A 7,117-nucleotide genomic window follows, 5' to 3' on the forward strand; every position below is an offset into this window, starting at 1 on the left:
AAGACAAAAAATATTTCAGAATTATTTGGTTTCTGTCCTTTTTAGCAATTTCACAGTCCTATAAGTTTTAAATGTACACGGAGATTTGCTCACACAGCAAACAGACACATCACAGGAAACTAAAAAAACCACCAACACATTAGGACTGTGCACCTGCTCTTCCACATTTCATTAAGCCCCTACACCTAAACATACATCAGGTTCTCTCCTATGTGCATCCGTTGTGCTGGTATCCCTCAGTGATACCTTCTGGTCATGGCGAGACAAACTGGATCACAAGCATCCACACTGCCTCAGGAAAAAACATTAAAAACCCCATTAACTTTTGGTAAGTCAGATCAGATCATTAAAGTCTAAATTATAAATGCCAGATAATATGTTAAAAAAAAGTATATGTTTGTAAATAAGCTGACATTTGTAAACGAGCCTCTCCTAGATTACATTATTATACTACATTAGGGCTCAAATCCCTGTAAAAGAGCTGATTTGCCAGCCTTTTTCAGTTATTAGTATTAAAAAAATACAATTATGTTATCAAAAAAAGAAAATTGCCTTTTAGGTGACCAAAAGAAAGTTCCACTGCTTCATGTAGTAAATCATTTTACTGCTGCCCTTTTATATTTAATACCCTTCCGCAGTACACATTTATCTCTACACTAGCAAAGTGTACTCATTGATTTCCTATGGTCTCTCTGGAAGAAGGTTCTGCTTCCCTGATGATGAGTACAAAGGGTGGATGACCCCATTCTCATTCCAATGCAAACCCTGCACTTTTACATTTCTGCTTAGACCACATGAGCATTTGACCAGCTAAGAACTCCCTGCCCTCTTCCTTCAGAACACATTGCTAGAACTACTGACATTTTCTCCTGAACACAACTGTATTTTTGAAAACCCCATCTTATGTATAAAGCACTAAACTGCATTAGTTCATCACAGCCATAACTGTAACTTACAATTTTCACATAAGCTTTTCCTCTAAACTAAGATATGACAATAATATCTTCACCGTTTTCTGCATGTGCTTTAAACTTGCATCATTGTGCTCTACTGTACAGACTATTTAGCTCTGGCCAGGAGAAAACGTTTTTTTCCCAGTTTAAACCATGCTTTTTTTGCTAAACGAGCCTGCTGTTGGAATACAGTTTTCAAAGTTACTGTGCTGAATGACCAATTAAGGCATTAATCTCTGAAAGAAAGAGAATCATGTTTAACAATATTTTTTTTAAAGTCTATTACCTGCTTTTATTAAACTACACCTTTCTCATTATGCTATCATTTATCTTCTGCTGGGATGTCAAGAAAATAAGTCTCTTCAGTTTCACTTTCATTTTTACTGCTGTTTTCTCAGCTTTGTGAATGAACACCCCTTGGAAACAGAAAAGTCAGAAAAATTTCAACTCCAAGATTCACTCTTTTTTAAAATTACCACACATTTTCTGTTAATACTAAACCTGGATTGCCTTTTTCTCTTAACTAACTTAGTTTTGACAGCATTCTTTAAATTTGCAGAGATGTTACAGGCTCTGCTAAAATGTCACTGAAGTAGAATGATGCTTTTATTCCATTGGTTTTCACAGCCAAATAACATAAAACTACTGAGTGCTCTCTCATTGAAGAAAAACATCTTCAAAAATCATGAAGTGCACTGTCCAATCTTGTGCAGATGGGTATCTCTCATTCAACATCTCCATACACATTCATACTTAGTACATGCTACATGCATGCAGTGCATTAACATGAATTAATCTACATATTTCCAAACTTGCACAGACTCTGAGTTCTATTATTCAAATTTAAAAAAAAATAAAAATAAATTATAAAATCCAGAAGCCATGGAAACAAAAGTAAATCAAAAAGCCTCAGTGGCTATGGATCAAAAAGAAGTGGTCATTGGACTTACTCTAGTTAAAAGAAGAAAATGCATAAAAACAATATACTACACTCAGTCCAGCTCCCCAAAAATACCAGCAGAAAGCTCTGGCTGCACTGGGGTACTTTTGTCCCTGCAAATGTAAAGAAAAAGAGCCAAGCCACAAGGCTGGCTCTTAGCTTCGTCTTTCACTGACATACTCATACTTCCAGAACATATTTTGTCAAACTATGTTGTATAATGTACTGCCATGTTTGAAAACACAGGACAATGAAATGGTGCCAGGTAATAAGTCCACAGCTGAGTGTTGCAGGGAAAAATCTCTGAAATAATGGCATCAATCAGGCAGCATACACCTCTCGATTTACTTCTATGCTGCAAGGATTTTGAGGTCAAATTAAAATAAGTATCCAGATTTATGTGTTAGTCATAGGATTTCATTCATGAACTACATTCAAATGATTTTCAAGCACTTCCCAACCACACAGATTAGTAACACAATAATGTATCCAATTCTGAACTGGAGAATGAGAAATAATTAATACAAATAATGCTGCCAGTTCAGCATGGACAGGTTATGCCCAAGAATATTACTGCTCTTGCAAGGCTGAATACCCTCTCTGCAGTACTTAGGAATTGCTGCTCTTTACTCATGACTACTAATTAAGAAACAGATGTAAAGAGAATTTCCAGAAGATATACTCAGGAAGGTTCCAGTAAAAATGAACTAATAAACTTTATTTTATAAAGTAAAGAACTAAAGGTAGAATGTTTATTGCTGGTCTAAAAATGCAGATCACAGAATGAATCAACAGGAAATCTGATGGATATTGCTTTACCTCAGGTTTACACACATTGGCAAGACAACACAGGTAAGCTTATGCAACCACAGTTCAAAGATCTCAAGATTTAAGTCTACAAGTTTGTCTAGTCCAGAATTTAGCATAATGGTTAAGTCCCTGTACTGTAATAACTACAAAAAATAGAGAGCAAACTTCAAGAGAATACTCAATATTTTGGAATTATCCTTAGTAATGCAAAGTCTTATTTGTAACTAATACAGAACCTTATATTCTGGAAGACTATCTCAGAAATTGATCCAAAACAGACTTTATAAAGTTTCTAGACACGATTTTTCCAATACAAGCTTTTTTGTGATACACTTTGGATTTCAATATGCAATGGAAAAGTTCCTTCCAAGAATACTGCCAACAAATCACGCATATAAGCTTGTGCTTAAAAATGAACTGCAATAATGCACCAAAAATATAAAAGTTGTAATAAATCTCTCAATCTCCCTGAATTATAAAGCAAACATTCTATCTCTCTTTCAAAGATGCTGGATCATATATTATGCTTCTAGAAGATGTCACTGTTCTCTTTAACCTGACCGGTTCCATTGTTAAGTCTTATTTTGCTTACTTATACTCTTATTAAAGCCTTGAGATGCCAGGAAAAGATTCTTTTTAGTAAGCTATGGCTGAGCCACTATTGATATTATACAAGGGATCCTTTTACCTCGTACTAGATGTTGAGAGTGCATCATATTGATCTAGGAATAAAAAACTATTTTTCCAGTAGTCAACCCATCTTCTCATCTCAGCACTTTGTTTTAAAGTTTTTCTGTTTGCTGCTTTGTTTTAAACAGAGTATGGAAGACAAAATCTATTTTGGCTATGTTGCTATATTTAGCAAGAAGAAACGGTTTACAAGCTTTTTTTTTTTTTTTTGGATGCAATTCAGGTAAAAACAAACAAACACAAATATGGCTGGCTGTCAAATCTAAGCCAACTCTGCCTTTTTAAGTGTTAAAACTTGTGAGGAAAAGCTATTTGCAGCAAAATCCCATATTCATTTTTATTTCATATTCAGACTAACATCTACTGCTAATCCTCAGCTGGTGAATTTGACTGATGTAAATGCTAACGTAATACGCAAAAGATGAAAATAGAAAGGAGCCTTGAGCACCAGAAAGAATATGTGTCTTAAAAATTCTTCTCATCTTCATCCTGGAAAGTCTTGCAAGCTCATCTGTTCCCGTTGTAATGCTATGTAATGATTACACCTTCTCCTTCGAAACGCCTTTCCTAATCATGCATATTTAATTCAACTTTGTGTATATACCCTACAGTTTGTATAGTCCTTCTATAAATAGACCTTCTGCATCCTGAATTATCTCCCGCGTTTTCCCTTAGATACAGTTCAACATTGGTATTTAGAACAGATCAACTCTAGATTTGCCAGCAATTCTTCCTGCTTCCATTGTGATACGGGCTTGCTCTCCTGAAAGGGGATGTAAGGGAACCTATCATTTCACAATGCTATCCTTTCACCGAACTGTATCGCTACAGAATGAAACTAACTTTAGATAAAGGAGCTGGTTTAAACCTGATTTTATTGTCTGTGTTCCTAACCATTTTCTCCCTCTGATGGTTTCAAAGGAGTCTTTCCTATGACTGCCTGCCTTTTGTACCAGGCATGAGCCTTTCTTAAATCTCAGTGACTTGCACGGGCTCGCATTTAGCAGGATGATAACGCACGTTCTGTGCTCACATAAACACCCTGGCACCGGTGTGTACCCTCGGTACGTGCAGAGGAACACACACCCGGTGCGGGCTCGGTCGCACCGGTCACCCCGAGCCGCGGCGAGCGCGGCCGCGACCTCCCGCGCAACCGGACCCGGGCGCCGGGCAGCGAGACGCCCAGGGCGAGAGTCCGGGCAGCCGAGCGCCGGTGCGAAGAGGTCCGGCGGCAGCCGAGCGCCCGGGCAGCCTCGCCGCCCTCCGGCCCCAGACACGGGCTGCCGGCCCCGCGCCACTTGCGCCCGCCGCCCGCCTGCGTGCCGAGGCCACTGGCGGCCCCGGACGGCTATCCCGAGGCCAGAGGGGCTCCGGCGCGCGGGAGACGGCCTGGTTCGGCGCTGGCCCTCGTATGAGAAAGCGCCTGGTCCCCACACGAGCCCCCCAGTCCTTTTGGCGCCACGCGGCCTGACTTAGTTCCCTGCCGGGAGACTCCCCGGCCAGGAGCGGGCACACCCGGCAGCTGTGCCCGGCACGGGGCGGGGCGCCTGCCGAGATGGCCGCGGGGGTCCGCTCGCTCCCGGGACACAGATATTGGTACTTTATTTATTTATTTATTCGGCTGCTTCGACGAGCCGCAGTTGAAGGGCTCCGGAGCCCACCGACCCCGGCCGCTGCCGAGGGCCGGTCCGCTCCTCGCCCGCTCGCCGTTTTCCGCAACTCCTGGAGCGGGGAGGTACGCGCGGCTTCCCGATACCTCGCCGTGAGGTGCAACCTCAGACCGGCAACTACTAGTTTGGGGGGTTCAGTCCCCTGGACAGCCGAGCCGTGGGCTGCACATCTTCCCCTGAGCTCAGCGGGCTCTGCCCCCGCAGGGACAGAGCGAGGAGGTGACCCCCTCACTCGCCCCGGTTCTCGCCGCCCCCCCGCGGGCACTGCCCGCCCCACACAGCCTCGGGGCGCCTCTCGCCCGCTCCGCTGCCCGCTTCCATCCGCTGCCCAACTTTTCCTGTCACGCCAGCGCCAGAAACCCCCTTCCCCACGCACGCACGCACACACAAACACCGGTGTAGTTTATAAATGACAGTTGCCTGTAGACTTTCACCAGACAAGCAGCGGGGGCAGCAGACTACAACAGTTATTTAATTAAAGGCGCTTCGGAGGCTCCCAGAATAGCTCTCTACCTCTGAGGCGCGAATTCTGGTTTCCCCCTGCTCTCCCCACCGCTCGCAGCCGCCCCCGCTGCCCGAGCCCCGGCGCGGGCGGCAGGGACGGACCCGGCCGGCGTTACCCGGCTGCGAGCTCCGCATTGCACAGTCATCAAAGTTAAGTGCGGGAAGGGGGGGTCGAGAGTGAATCAGGAGGAGAGACGGGTGAGCCGAACTATTTCCACCTAGGCAGGAACCGAAATTTTTACGGGGCGGAATGCGTATGCAGCCATTTCCGAGGGAGGGGGACACGGGTGCGGTGGGTCCCTCTCGCTCGCAGCCTGTCACTCGCACCCTGCTCCCTCCGCCCGGCAAACTCGCCCGGCTGCCTCGGTGCTGTCCCTCAGCGCAGCCGAGGGCAGGCTCGGGGCACTCCGCTCGAGTTGCCCGACTGAGCCCCGAGTTGCTCCCGGACATCACGCACCACTCCGTGGGCTACAGCTCCCGCTCCTCAGCTCTCCTCACGCTCCTCTTCCTCACGGGAGGGGCGGGGGCGGAGGGAAGGGGCCCGAAAGACTCAAGGGAAAAGGCTCTTTTCTGTCATTTCTTTTCTCGGCTATTTCAAATCCTCCCGTCCCCACAACACAAATACACGCTAAACAGAAACACTTCCAGACCCTTCCTGCACACACTGGCACCACCTTCGTCTCCCCCGAGCACCCGGGTGGGCGCAGCCGCGGCGAGCGCGCAGCACCGGCCACCTCTTACCTGGTTGTAGGAGGTCTCCCAGGAGGAGGTGTAGTTGTAAAAGAAGGAGGAGAAGCAAGCGTCTTCCGACAGCCCGCAGCCAGCCATCCTCTGGGTGCAAAACCTCTTCGGGAAGGCGCGAGCAGCCCTCGCAAACTCTTGCCTCTTGCGGGTCGCTTGCCCCCCGCCAGCCGACCGCGTGGCGCTGCCACGCGGAAGTGTGCTTGGACACTTCAGCGCTGGCGGCCGGCCGGCGCGGTGCTGGTCGGAGGAGCGGGGCTGGATGACGGAAGGACGGATGGTAGGTCGCGGTCCGCGATGTCTGTGCGTGTCTCGAGCGCAGGCCGTTCGCGGCCGGCACCGAGGCCGGGGCGGTACACGTGCGCGCCTCACACTCCGCCGCCGCCCGCGCGCCGGGACGGGCCGCGCTACAGACCCGGCACCTGGATCACAGCGCGGAGCGCCTCGCCATCCCCGCCGCCGACCGTCCCGCCGCTCGTGGTGTGTGTTCGGCAAGCCCGACTGCGCACTGGGACGAGGGGTGCCGGCCTGCGGAGGCTGGCCGCACCGCGGGCGGGAAGAGCATGGCAATTGCGACGCGCATCCTTCCCTCGCCGCTGGCCGGGCAATGGCGCACGCGCCGCGATCGTGGCCCCGCCCGTCCCGCCGCGGGCCCGGCTCCCCGGCGCCGCCGCCGGCGCTCTCTGCGCCCCGCCGGGCGCAGCACCGGCGTGCGTGCGCCGCCAAGTTGTCCAGCGTGCGTTCGGGGGTACGGGACGGCATGCGCTCGGCCCGCGTCGCCGCAGCCCGCCCGGGCGCCCGAGGGGAAC

At 48.4% G+C, this 7,117-nt stretch overlaps 1 protein-coding gene across 1 annotated transcript in view; it reads right to left on the reverse strand.

The window, feature by feature from the left end:
• PPARGC1A (PPARG coactivator 1 alpha) overlaps positions 1-6,375 on the reverse strand; it is a 367,267-nt gene extending 360,892 nt beyond the window's left edge. The window contains exon 1 of the mRNA XM_018067890.2: positions 6,309-6,375. The gene's annotated coding sequence lies outside the window, so the exon portion shown is untranslated. The remainder of the gene's footprint in view (positions 1-6,308) is intronic.
• Between the last annotated feature and the right edge of the window lie 742 nt (positions 6,376-7,117).

Source organism: Manacus vitellinus, unplaced genomic scaffold, assembly GCF_001715985.3.
Source record: "Manacus vitellinus isolate BGI_N305 unplaced genomic scaffold, ASM171598v3 scaffold_0_pilon, whole genome shotgun sequence".
NCBI lineage: Eukaryota > Metazoa > Chordata > Aves > Passeriformes > Pipridae > Manacus > Manacus vitellinus.